Raw genomic sequence first — 14,913 nt, 5'->3', positions numbered from 1 at the left:
TTATTGATTTCTAGAGTTACACTTTTAACTCATAAGCATAAATAAAAGAATTAAAAACATTTATATAGATATGGAATTAGCACTAACCATGTATAATGCATATTCTTATTTTTCCCTCACAAATTTTGGCAAAAAAGTGTACATTACATACCGCAAAATACATAGGTCACCACAGATACACAAACACAATTTTTGTGAATTTGTGAAATGGTTAAAATACTACGTCTTTCACTGGGTTGTTCTGAAAAATAAATAATGTAATACAAAGTGTCTGGTGTAAAGTGTCACCCAATTGTTATTCAAAAAACTATGATTGACTTCTGAATATATTTTCTGTATATTCCATAATTTGTTGCTACTTGTGGTTTCCATAACCTTAAACATCTCATTAATAAAATCCTGTCCTCTCTGGGTTTTTTAGTTCAATTTAGATCATCATACTTTTGGTGAGTTCTTATAATATGGCAGACATAGTGCTATGTATTCAGTTTACACAGCAGAATAAAGCGTGGTCTCTGCTTTCCAGGAACGTAAAATACACTAATGGAGACAGACATGGAAACAGGAAGTAGACTGTTGAAGACCACCAAATATAGATATATGGATGAAATTATACAGCAACACAGACGTGAGCTGTCTAATCAGGGATGAGCACGAGCAGCAGAATGATGGGTGTAGTTTTTCCTAGAGATAGAGGAAGGATGCTTGAGTGAAGATGAGAGATGGCTATACATTTTTCTGATAAACAGGGTCGAGTGGCATTTACTAACCTCCCACCATTTTGATATGCTGTGCTGGGTGCCCTCAAAAGATAACCTCAGTAATAAAATTAGAAGCAAAGAATATTAGTATTTTATAATATTAATGTTTTAGCAGGCACTGTTTTAGATGCTTTGTGCATGCTTTGACTTAATTTTCATTTAAAGATAAGGAAATTGAATCAGAGAGGTGAAGGGAGTTAGCAGGTCTTATATAAATAGTAAATGCTAGAACAAGTATTTTAGTCCATGCTCTATGAATCCCAGTCCAGAGTTCTTCCCACAGCACTATGCCACATTTGTCATGGGGTTCCGATGAGACAATGTGTGTAGGAGGGACTAGAAAGCTCTAATACACCTTATTTTTGTTTGTAATATATGGGTTTTATGATAATGTATTTAATTTAATTTAAACAATTTACATACTGTTCTGTGGTCTGTAGTTATTGAGACTATCCAGTTCTAAATGGTTCATCCTGCCCTGCCGTTCCCATAGAAACTCCATAGAGGCCGTGGCCTGGGCTCTGCCCTCCATCCAGCCACTTTTGCCTCCTAACCAATGCTGGTGCTGCCCCGTGTGGCCATGTGTCATACCTCCTGTCTCTAGGAGCAGGGAGTGTAATTAACTTTGTTTTCCTATATTTCCTCTCGTGACTGCACCTGACTGACCATCACATAAACATGTGGCCTAAACCAGGAATGTGTGTTTCCAGCCATGGTCATGACTTCAGGTTCAGAGAGACAATAGCTGGCCCTCCTCCACTTGTCCACCTCTGAAAATTTACTTCCAGACAATGCCATTGTCTACGGGCATCTCCCACTGCTCCGAACTGAGTGATCTTCTCTGAGCAGAGCAGACAAGCTGGCAGGGCTGCCATGGCAGAACGTCCACAGTGACTGACCTGGAATTGAGGGATCAGATCACCACCTGCCTAATGTGGCACTGCTGATCGCCAGGCTTCCTCAAAACTGAGAACTTTGTCAATTTCCAGCACACCAATACGGTGGTTTTGAAGATTGTTTTTCACCTTAAATTTGATCTTGAGGGGAAGAATTTGCTAATCATCTCACTGGACCAAAACCACTCTACTATTTTTGTAACTGGTCTGGAAATCTAAAATTATCTCAAAACTAAGTTTAATTAATTATGACATTCTTTCCTGCTTTCTTTTTTTGTCCTAAAATCCTGGAACTGAGAGCCAGCTGGGATAATACGCTCTATAAAATTACCCTTGCTGCATGAATTATGTATGATTTTTGTTACATACATTAATAATAGTCACATATGACTCTAATAAAGTTATTATTTTGGAGGTTATAAAAAGTATAAGAAAATAGGTATAACAAGGGCTGCCACATTCAGATAAATGTCTACTTTCAGGGACATCCTGGTACTCAAATTTCAACAACATGAAATGAAGAAAGGGTTTGAAGTATGTAATGAATTGGTGAAACTGCACAGAATCACTTAATGTCTCCTAAGAGATGTAACCCTTTCTGGCCTATAATAAGAGAGCTGTTGAATGATGGACAAATGCTAAATGAAGCAGGTCCTGATGACGGGAAAGAGACCCACAGAGACGGTGGAAAACTGAAGGGTGGCTGAGAGCATTGGGGCAGGAAAAATGTGTCTGAGAACTCTGCTAGTCCCTTTAAATGCCAAGACTCCGGAATCGAATGCCTGTGTTTGAATCCTAGCTTTGTTTTTTACTGGATTATGAGAAAATTACTTAAACTCTCAGTCTAAGTGTTTTCAACCTGAAAATGGGGATAAAAATGGTACTTTTATCCATGAGGTTATTCTGTTACTGAATGACTTAATACATGTTACGTCCTTACAGTTAGAGTTTGGCACATAGTACATGTTAAATAGTGTTGGTTATTGTTATTGTAAGCCTGGCACTGTTCCAAGTGGTGCCCCAAAGAACCTAGATCTTCAATCGAGCTTGCATTCAAGTCATTGAGAGACCCTACAGACAGACACACTTACTGGTGGAAAATGTCCGGCTGCTCCCCACGCCAAAGCCAAAGACAAAGACAATGCTCGAGAGGCAAGGTTGGTGGAAAGAAAAACAGCTTTATTCCAAAATGCCAGCATTAAGGGAAGACGGTGGACTCCCTGTCACAAGGACTGTCTTCCAGCTCTTAATACCACCAAAGGGTTTTACAGACATGCAAGGACTGGCAGAACAAAGGAAGGAGAAGCTGGACAGGTAACTCCAGGAAAAAAGTGCTTTCCAGAGGTTGGCTGACACAGGGATTGGAGTGGATGCCCTATAGATGCAAAAACCTTTCCCAAGTCACCAGGCCAAGCAAGCACTCACTCCCCCAAAGTAAACAGAACCATTGAAACTGTGGGTGTGCATAGTGCATGCACAGTAAACAGAGTCCTTAAGGTTTGGCGGGAGGCAAGCAAAGAAAGGAAAGAAAGCTTTCAAAAAGTCCCAAGCAAACCCAGACTGACAAATAGAATTATATCAGAGGTTTAAATCTCAAAATAAAAGTTATAAGGTAATTGTTACGCTATGATATAATCTAAGGTAGTGGTGTGTACTGTGTCTTCATTTCCCAGGGCTTCCATAATACCAGACCACAAAATTGGTGGCTTAAAATAGCAGAAATTTATTGTCTCACAGTTCTTAAGGCTAGAAGTCTAAAATCAAGGTGTTGACAGGGCTACACTCTATCTTGTTATGGGAAATGATGTTGAAACCTTGGCTTTTGTCTTCTTGAAGGAAAGACTTCAATCAAGAGACAGAATTTTATGCAGCATTAACAGCAGAAGTTTATTAGTAAAAGAGAGTACACGACTAGACGTGGAGCAGGCTGACCCAAGAGAGGGAAGCAGGCTCTCATTACATTGCACGAAGGCTTCTATTTCTAGGGGTAGAACTGCCTCGCCCTCTCCCTTTCTTTTCTTTCTCCCCCTGAGATGCCTAGTCCTCTGGTAGTTAGCAATGCATTTCTTTGATTTAGGGGGCATGTGTAAACACACCCCTTTGATTTAGGGGGCATGTGTAAACACATCCCTTAGGGGTATGTGTAAACCTGGAATCCTGTTGGGCTAGTGAGGTATTGGTGGTTCTGACAAATAGGATGTGTTCCCCCTTTTCTGACTTTTAACAACACATCTCTTTGATTCAGGAGTATGTGTGAGCCTGGAGTCCTGCTGGGCAGCTACCAGGGGTCTTGACCCCTGGCTAGACCCCTGTAGGAGCTGCAGCAAGGGGCTTTCTAACCAGGGCTAAGTCTCTCCTTCTCCTGTTCATTTCTATCTATCTACTGGCCCTATTAATCTGAAACCTATACGGGAATCCTTCCTTGAACCTTCTCATCTTCTGGTGGTTTGCTGGCAATCTTCGGTATCCCTTGGCTGGCGGCTCCGTAACTTCAGTCTCTGCCTTCGTCATCATGTGGCATCCTGTGCATCTGTGTTCACATGCTGTCTTCTTCTAAGGACTCTAGTTATATTGGATTTGGGGCCCACTCTACTCCAATATGACCTCATCTTAATTAATTGCACCTGCTACAACCCTAATTTCAAATAAAGTCACATGCTAAGGTACTGAGGATTAAGACTTCAACATATATATATATATATATATATATATATATATATATATATATATATATATATATATATATAAATTTTTCTGAACATCTCTTATCTGAGTAGAGCGGAGCTCAGAGAATTCAGCTTCCATGGCGCCCCCTCCAAAGGCAGTCTCCAGACAGGGTGGCTGACCTTCAGCATGTGGCATTCCAAGAAAACTGTGTAAATGAGCTTCATCATGTCACTGGTCCAAAGTCCATGTGCCCAAAGTTTCAAAGGCCAAGATTCAAAACGTCAGAGTTTGGAGTAAGGAATGATTTATTGATGGAGAAGGTGCCATCCCAGAAGACAGGAAACCTAAAGTTCAAATCCATTTTCAGTAAGTCAGTCTTCTTTTCTGTCCAGGGAAGGGAAAGGGAGGGGCTGTTTTGGTAAAAATGCCTTAAACAGAATCACTCCAATGATTAGCATGTGTAAAGCAGGAGCTATTAGCCTGAAGGCCTTGGAACAAGGCAGGCCCCTGCAATTAGAACTGTCCACACTTTCCCAGGAGGCCCTAACTCCGCACCACTTTTGTATTAAGCTGGTATATAAACCATGACCCCTAACTGCTCAGAGCCACTTTCTTCGTGTGTTCCCACACTTGTGTGAATAAACTGTTGTTTCTCTTGTTAATCTGTTTACTGTCAGTTAACTGACAGGCCATAATCGACTGGGCCATAAATTGGTAGAGGAAGAGTTTTCCTCCCAACACTGTACAGAAATGTAAAGTTGAGTAAGGAGAGAATAATGAAGAAGACATTTGAGCAGAGGCCTGAATAGAGGGTTGGCTGGATATCAAGAGATACTCACTGATGGTCTCAACTTTGCCCACACTTGTAATTCATCACAGCTTCCCCACGTTAGAAAAATCCATACTAACAGAAGCAACATGGAGGCTAAGCTACAGGAATCTAATTCTTGAGCTGCATGAATCTATTTCAAATTCAGAGATTCAAGTTGCTGCAGACGTTTTGCTTTTACCCAACTTGCTGGAAGAATTTGATCAAGAAAATTGTTAAAATATATTTGATTCTGTCCATCATTTCCATGTATCAATTATGTTTTGATACACAATAAACCATCCCATAACCGACAAGACTTAAAGCAATATATTATATTGCTCATTCTGGGACCGCAGGGCAGTCCCTCTGCCCTCCACAGGTTTAGCTGTGGGTCTGTTAAGTTGGGAAGATGGACGGTTCTGCTGAATTTGGCTGGACTTTCTCCTATGTCTGGAGGTCAGCTGTCAGTAGGCTGGAGCACTCAACCATCTTTCTCTTTTCTTACTCTCCAGCAGGCTAGCCTAGGCTTGTTGTAATGGGTTACAAGAAAGGGAGCCAAATGGTGAAAGGACTCTTGAATCAGAGGCTCAGAACTGCATGCCATTACTTCCACAACAATCTACTGGCCGCAACAAAAACAAGACTAGTTCAGATTCAAGGAGGTGGGAAATAGACTCCACTTCTTGATGGGAGAGTTACAAATTCACACTGTAAAGGGCATGAATGTAGGAAAGAAACTGGAGCTATCTTTGCGATCCTTCCACACCAATATTTATAGCTTGAAGTATGCGTCATGGGTTAGCAAGTGTTCTCTGTGAAGGTCCAGACAGGAAATACTTTAGTCTTTGTGGGCCACATACATGCTGTGTTGCTTCTTATTATTCATCTCTATCTTCATCGCCATTATCTTTTCAACACTTTCAATATGTCAAAGCATTCTTTGCTCAATAACTGCAAAAGCAGGCTACGGGCCAAGTTTGGCCTGTAGACCTAGCTGGGCAACGCTTGTTGTAGATGATAAAAAAGGCAACTGGCAAGGCAAAGAAGGCTAGATATTTATGTATTTAATAATTTTGTTTGATACTGGTGCACTCCAAAGCAAGAATAATATTTCTTTCTTTTTTTTTTTTTTCTAAATTTGCACTTGTGTTCAGCACTGGGGTGAAGATGCTTATGTGGATAAACACATGCAGTATGATTTCAATATATAAATGTCCGTTTGTAAACCTTCAATTTAAATAACATTTCATGGATGATATCTGAAGAAGGCCACTGAAAAATTTTTGTTCTGAAAAAATCAGTTGGGTTATTTAAATAAGCATTTTATGATTTCTCATATTTCTGTAGCTTTGTAGCAAATTTTGAAATCTGGAAGTGCTAGTTCTCCAAATTTCTTCTTTTTTCAAGATTGTATTAGCTGCTCTGGGTCCCTTGAATTTCTGTATGAATTTTAGGATTATGTTGTCAATTTCTATAGAGTTCAGCTGGGATTTTGTTAGTGATTTTGTCAAATGTGTGTATCATTATGGTGAGTATTGCCTTCTTTTTTTTTTTTAAGATTTTATTGGGGAAGGGGAACAGGACTTTATTGGGGAACAGTGTATTTCCAGGCCTTTTTTTTTCCAAATCAAGTTGTTGTCCTGTCAATCTTTGTTATGGAGGGTGCCGTTCAGCTTCAAGCTGTTATCCTTTCAGTCTTAGTTGTGGAGGGTGCAGATCAGCTCCAGGTCCAGTTGCCATTTTCTAGTTGCATGGGGCACAGCCCACCATCCCTTGTGGGAGTCGAGGAATCGAACTGGCAACCTTGTGGTTGAGAGGATGCACTCCAACCAACTGAGCCATCTGGGAGCTCAGCGGCAGCTCAGCTCAAGGTGCCGTGTTCAATCTTAGTTGCAGGGGGCGGAGCCCACCATCCCTTGCGGACCTCGAGGGATTGAACTGGCAACCTTGTGGTTGAGAGCCCACTGGCCCATGTGGGAATTGAATGGCAGCCTTCAGAGTTAGGAGTATGGAGCTCTAACCGCCTGAGCCATCGGGCCGGCCCGAGTTTTGCCTTCTTAATATTGTCTTCCAATTCATGAACATGGGGTGTCTTTCAATTTATTTACATCTTTAATTTTTTTCAAAAATGTTTTCTAGTTTTCAGAATGTAAATCTTGCACTTCTTGTGTTAAGTTTATTGCTAAGTATTTTATCCTCTTTGGTACTACTATAAATGGAATTTTTAAACTGTATTTTCAAAGCATTCATTGCTAGAATATGGAAATAAACTTGCATATTAATCTTGAACACTACAAATTTTCTGACATTGTTTACTATTTCTAGTAACTTTTCAGCAATTTCCTAGGACTTTCTATGTTAAGATTATGTCATTTACAAGGAGAGAGAGCTTTATTTCTTTACCTCTCAGGTTGCCTTTTATTTCATCTCCCCCACTACTTTCTGTGGCTAGAACATCCACTATCATGTTAAACAGAAATGGCAAAAGTAGACTTTCCTGCCTCGTTCCTAATCTCAGAAGAAATCTTTCACCATTAAGTACGTTACTTGAAAGTTTTCTGTTGATGCTTTTTTTAAGGTTGAGAAAGTTCTCTTCAATTTCTAGTTTGTTAGTGTCCTCATCAGGAAGGGGAGTTGGGTATTAAAAATGTTGTTTCTTTGTCTATTGAGATGATTGTGTAGTTTTGCCGTTTACTCCATATGATGCTTTACATTGATTGAGTTTTTAAATATTAAACTGACGTTGCCTTCCTAGGATAAATCCCACGTGGTCATGGTGCATGTTGCTGCATTCTGTTTACTAGCCCTATGTTGAAGATGTTTTGTGTCTGTATTTTTAGAAATATATTGGTCTGTAGTTTTCTTGTGATTTCTGTCTCTGGTTTTTGTATCTGGGCAATAGTAGCCCTCAGAATGAGTTAGGAAATGTTCCTACCTCATTTTTTGCAAGTGTTTGTGAAGAATTGGTATTATTATTATTTTTTAGGACAAATTTTAGAGCAGCTTTAGGTTCACAGCAAAGTTTAGAGGATAGTACAGAGATTTCCATATAAATCTCTTTTGTCCCCACATGTACAATGGGTATTGATAATGGGCCCCTCCCCAGAGTGGTACATTTGCTACAATTGTTGAACCTACACAGACACATCATAATCACTCAACGTCCATAGTTTACATCAGGGCTCACTTTTGTTGTTGTATATGCTATATGTTTGGACAAATGTATAATGGCATGTGTCAATTATTATAGTATCATGAGAGTAGTTTCACTGCCGTAAAAATCCTCTGTGCTCTGCCTATTTATCTTGCCATGTCTCTGACCCCAAGAAACCACTGATTTTTTTTAACTATCTCCACAGTTTTGCCCTTTCCAGAATTTCACATAGTTAGAATAATATAATATGCAGCCTTTCCAGATAAGTATCTTTCACTTAGAAATATGCATTTGAGATTCCTCCATGTCTTTTTATGGGTTGGTAGTTCATTTATTTTTGATAATGAATAATATTCCATTGTCTGGATCTACTACTCTCTATTTACTCATCACCCACTGAGGGACATCTTGGTTGCTTCCAAGTTTGGACGATTATAAGTAAAGCTGCTATAAACATCCCTGTGTAGGTTTTTGTGTGGACATAAGCTTTCAAGTAGGAGTGTGATTGCTGGATCATATGGTAAGAGTATATTGACTTTTGTAAGAAACAGACAAACTGTCTTTCAAAGTGGCTGTACCATTTTGCATTCCCACCAGCAATGAGTGAGAGTTCCTGTCACTTCACATCCTCATCAGCATTTGGTGTGGTCAGTGTTCCAGATATTGGCTATTCTAACAGGTGTGTAGTGGTTTCTCACTTTAATTTGCATTTCCCAAATGACATAAGATGTTGTGCATCTTTTCATATATTTATTTGTGATCTGTATATCTTCTTTAGTGAGGTGTCTCTTAAGGGCTTTGTCTTATTTTTACTTCAGTTGTTGTTTTCTTATTGTTGAGTTTTAAGCATTATTGGTATATTTCGATAACAGATTTTTATTAGATCTGTCCTTTGCAAATATTTTTCTTCCAGTCTGTGCTTGTCTTCTCATTCTCTTGACATTGTCTTTCACAGAGAAGAAGTTTTTGTCATTTTATCTGAAAAGTTGTCACTATACCTGAAGTCATCTAAGTTTTTTTTCTGTTATCTTCTAGGAATGTCGTAGTTTTGCATATTACAGTTGAGTCTATGATCCATTTTGAGTTAATTTTTGTGAAGGATGTGAGATTTGTGTCCAGATTCATTTTTTTCTCTGCACATAGATGTCCACTTATTCCAGCACCATTTGTTGAAAAGACTGTTTGCTCCATTGTATTTCTTTCACTCTATTGTCAAAGATCAGTTATTATCTTTGTATGTCTATTTCTGTACTCTCTATTCTGTTCCCTTGATGTATTTTTAAAGTTCTTTTGCCAATACCACACTGTCTCAATTACCGTAGTTAACTCTTGAAGTCCAGTTGGGGAAGTCCTCCAACTTTGTTCCTCCATTTCCTCTAATATTGTGTTGGCTATTCTGGATCTTTTAACTTTAGCATCAGTTTGTTGATATCCAAATAATAACTTGCTGGATTTTGATTGAGATTGCATTAAATCTATAGATTAAGTTGGAAATAACTCACATTTTGACAATATTGAGTCTTCTTGTCCATGAACAGGGAATCACTCTACATTTATTATGTTTTGATTTCATTCATTAGAGTTTTATAATTTTTCTTGTATAGATTTTGTACATATTTTGTTAGATTTATAGTTAAGTATTTAATCTTTGAGTGCTAAGGTAAATAGCATTGTGCTTTTTATCTTTATTAAGCTTATTGGGTTGACCTTGGTTAGTAAAATTATACAGGTTTCAAGTGTACATTTCTATGATAAATCATCTACATATTGCATTGTGTGTTCACCACCCAGAGTCAGTTCTTCTTCCATTACCATATATTTGACCCTGTTTACACTCTTCTACCTTCCACCTCCACCTTACCCTCTGGTAATCAATAAACTGTTTTCTGTGTCTATGAGTTTTTGTTTCTTTCTTTCTTTGTCTTGTTCATTGCTGCTTTCAGTTTTATATCCTACATACGAGTGAAGTCCTATGGTTCTTGACTTTTTCTGTCTGACTTATTTCACTTAGCATGATAATCTCGAGATCCATCCATGCTGTCACAAATGGCAGTATTCACTTTTTGTTATGGTCAAGTAATAGTCCATTATACCAGGGGTGCCAAAAAATGTATACACATGACTTGTATTCATCTTTTGTTATTAGTGTATATTGAGTATTACAATTGTAATAAATTTTTTCCTTTCTTAAAATGTGTATATATTTATTTGGCACTACACACACACACGCGTGCACACACACACACACACACACACATCTAAATCTGGGGAAATAAGTCTGTCTAAGGAGTTTCAATTTTGTGAACAAAAGAATAAGTGATTATAAAAATAATGAGAATAAATGAAAACACTTAAAGATGGAAATTTGCTAAACCTCAATAATGTTTATACCAGGCACCTATCACAAATAAAGTGTTAAAATAAAGCATTAGAACTATTTCTAATAAAAAGAAACAAGTAAAAGATGACTTCTATCTCAGCTAATGATCAACATACTGGAGATAGTAGCCATGACAATAAGACAAGAAACACATATAAGGGTGTAAATACAGGATAGGAAGATACAGAACTGTCATTAGTTACAGAGAATAGAATACTATATGAGAAAAAACTCAGAGAAGCAACTGAAAATGAACTACTTCCATGAGATGGATACATACACAAGAAATATGCAATAGCCCATAGATTTCTTATAACTCAATAGTAATAAATTAAAAAATATACTAATGCAGGACTAGTAGACCATATTTAAATTAGCAGCAAAAGACCTAAGGTACAGGGAAATTAATTTAATCACAGTTTTAAAGAATATGTAGAGCAAATTATGAAAATATACTAAAGGACCTATAATGGGATTTAAATCAATCTAGAAACATACTATGCACTTGTTTTGGAAGGTGCAAATTTTCATCATATTGATTTATTAGGTTAATGCACTTCCAATAAATAATCTCAACAGAATTTTTAAATAGCCCTTGAAAACTATTTAGAAAGTTAAAATGGAAAAGGAAATGCAAGCATATTTGTTTCAGAAAGTCATATCAAAGAAAATAATGAAACAAATAAATTTACTTTTCTAGGTAGAAAAATATAAAAAATCAATTATGATTAAAACAGTGGTTATTTATTTCAGACAAATAATTCACTGTTGTAGAATAAAGGCATCTAGAAACATATATAACATACAAAAAGGAATTTAGTTCATGATTTAGTTGACATTGGAATCATGAGCGGGTAGTGGACAATTTAATAAATGATGTACATAGATAAATGTACAACTGTCTAAAAAATGCAATTAGATCCCTATCAGAAATCATACATACATATTTTTTAAAAATATTTGAAATCTTGACAAATTTCAAAAGAAATACAGATAAAATATATGAACAGATCATTTACAGAAGGAATACAAATGTCAAATAAACATGTGCAAAAATAATTTTAAGCAAATAAATTTTAAAGCAAAAATTAGTTAATTCTGGACTATTACAATGGCAAGAAATTATACTATTTTCCAAAATTGGTGAGAATGTCTATAGGGAACATTCTTATATATTGTTGATGAAGATACAAAATGGTAACATTTTTAAGATGGCTATATTTTTCAAACGTTACCATTATACATTTGTAAAAGATAAATGAATAAATACACACATGTTACATACAAATCATATATAAGCATATATAAATAAATGTATATACATGTGTACACACACACACACAACCTTAGACCTCATATTCTACTTTTAGAACTATATATATTAAAAATACACATGTGTATAGACACATGTATACAAAGGATTCATTACATTTTATAATGGATTTGAGTCCAGACTCAGTGCATTGAGTAAAAAATCATATAGAGGAAAACTTATTCCTTAAAAACCATTAAATTGCCAGTAATTAATGAACATCGCTGTGTCTTAATCAGTAAAAGATAGTTAAAAAACAGATCCCTATGGTTTTTATTGAGCCCAAAGGAAGCTTTCTCCTTTGTTAAGGGCTATGCTCTTCTGATGTATTATATCTCTTTAAGCTTACTCATGTTGAGGAGGAACAAGCCTGGGAGAGCTCTCCTTTCCCCTTTGGCAGAGGGCTAGTTTAAAAGAATGTGGTTACAAGTCTTGGCATGCAATATCCAAGTTAAGCTTCAGACCAGCAAGGCATCTCTCCAGCCAGAGGCCTCCCCCTAACATCCTTGTAAGCATACAGCAACACAGAGGGGGTGTTGTTTCTGGAACCTTTTCTAAGGTGTGGCCAGGTGTGATAGGCCCCCATACACCATTGTGTGGAATACTGAGAACTGAAGGTGTCATGCTAAGTTTCCCTCAGAACATTGAATTTTATATTTGCATTGCCCACAATGAGCACTGTGGGTGTTCAGGTCTTTCATATTACATACATTCAGTGAGGGGAGATGATCCAAATTCATGATACACATGGGAACTCTGAACCAGAATGAGAGATCAGTTTATTCAATCTTCATGTGTCATTAAAGGCATACATTTAAGGAGTGGAATGGCAACCAGAATTTCCCCCAATATTTTTTTCTATTGTATCTTTCATTTCTCTCTCTCTCTCTCTCTCTCTCTCTCTCTCTCTCTCTCTCTCTCTCTCACTTGCTGAGGACAGATAGCTAAAATAAAATAAAATGCACACTTATAACAAAGCTCCACTATTTAAGTATGGTTACAAAACACAATTTGAAAGTTAAAAAATTTGAAACAGACTACGTATTTATCAATAGAATATGTTCAAATCATGTTAAATACATATTATGAAACATTCATGTAGTCATTAAAAAGGAAGTTATAGCCAGAAAATGACAAAGTATGGTTTCTTTTTTGTTTTTCTTCAGGTTTTACTTTTATTCATTCATTCAAAAAATCTTTTTTTTTTTTAATTAAAGTTTATTGGGGTGACAATTGTTAGTAAAATCACATAGGTTTCAGGTGTACAATTCTGTATTACATCATCTACATATCACATTGTGTGTTCACCACCCAGAGTCAGTTCTCCTTCCATCACCATACATTTGTCACCCTTTCTCCCCCCTTACCCTCTGGTAACCACTAAAGGGTTGTCTGTGTCTATGAGTTTTTGTTCCTTCATTTGTTTGTCTTGTTCCTTTGTTGTTTTCAGTTTTATATACCACATATCAGTGAAATCATGTGGTTCTTGATTTTTTCTGTCTGACTTATTTTGATGAAATAATACCATTTGCAACAACATGGATGGATCTTGAGATTATTATGCTAAGTGAAACAAAGTATGGTTTCTAAAACACAATGTTAAGAGAAAAAAACATATTTTGGAGAAATATATAGTATAATCCCATCTCTGTTTAAACATATAAGTGTACATGTATATTACATACATATGTAAAAAAGGAAATGAGAAGAGCATCATTAACTGTGAACAGTGTGGGATGAGAGAAATTATGGCAACATAGTGAGTGACCCAAGCATGCTGTGCTGAACCCTCCTGGGGAAAACTTATTGAGACCATGTGTCTGCAGAAGAAACAGGTGTTGCAGAAAGACTAACAAACCCTTCCCTCATCCATGGAGGCAAGGCTGTTTAGCTTTCCCATACCACATGCTTTATGAAATGAAAGAAATCTTCTAAACTCAGATTAGCTCAGGAATGTTTACAGAAACTGGGCTTTTCCTGACATACCAACCGTGGTACAATTATTATTCAAGAAATAGAATAATTTTCATATTCCCAATGAGATGTCACAATGTCTACTTTATTGCTATCCTGGCTATGCTTTTCAACTCAAAATTAGTCAGTATCATTTTAGAGCATGGTATTATTTTTATGGTGTGCATTATCATTATATAATTGCTGTAAATTCTAATTCATGATGTTCTCTAGATTAATAAGATTCTCTATGGGTCATTGTCCGGAGACTACTTGTATTGTTCCACCATTCTCAATGATTTCTCTTAGAAGTACCTAGAAAAACATGCATATAGGTAAAATAATGAAGAGATTGGGGAAAATATTATATTAAAGTGATGAAAATTAAGACTAATTTTCAAAATTTTTACTTATTTTATATTGTTTATTTTTTTTTTAAGAAGAATAAAGAAATTTTTACTACATTTGCATTATGTAAAACAATGCAAAAATACACCGATTCAAAAGCAAGACAGGTTCTCTATTAGTAATCTTTCTAATCATATGGTGTTTATTTTTCCTGAAAGCATTGCAGATTGGAAAAATAATTCCCCACATACTGTTAACCAAGCAAGAATAATATTCCTTTTAAGAATCTGTGATACATTAATGTTATTCTCTGCACAGATGCACATTCTCTCCAATTTATCAATGATTTTGGAAAGAAGACTAATGTATTGAATTTGGAGAACAATAAATTATAATTATTTCTTCTGAGTTGGATCCAATTGAAATATAGAACACAAGAGACACCTTGAAATCAAAACATGTCTTTTTACCAATACTGCTAAAAGGAAAAGGTGGCTTTTTATCTTCAAACAGTTGGGCTTAAACAAATGCGCTCAATCACAGCACAGATGGAGAACCACAGGTCTTGCTGTAGAGCAAGGCAGCAGAGAACAGGCTGGCTTTTGGAAAGGGAAGCCTAAAAAGGTCCTAA

Source organism: Rhinolophus sinicus, chromosome 16 (assembly GCF_057876585.1).
Source record: "Rhinolophus sinicus isolate RSI-liver-muscle chromosome 16, RSI-T2T, whole genome shotgun sequence".
Classification (NCBI taxonomy): Eukaryota; Metazoa; Chordata; class Mammalia; order Chiroptera; family Rhinolophidae; genus Rhinolophus; species Rhinolophus sinicus.
This window is presented reverse-complemented; position numbering follows the sequence as displayed.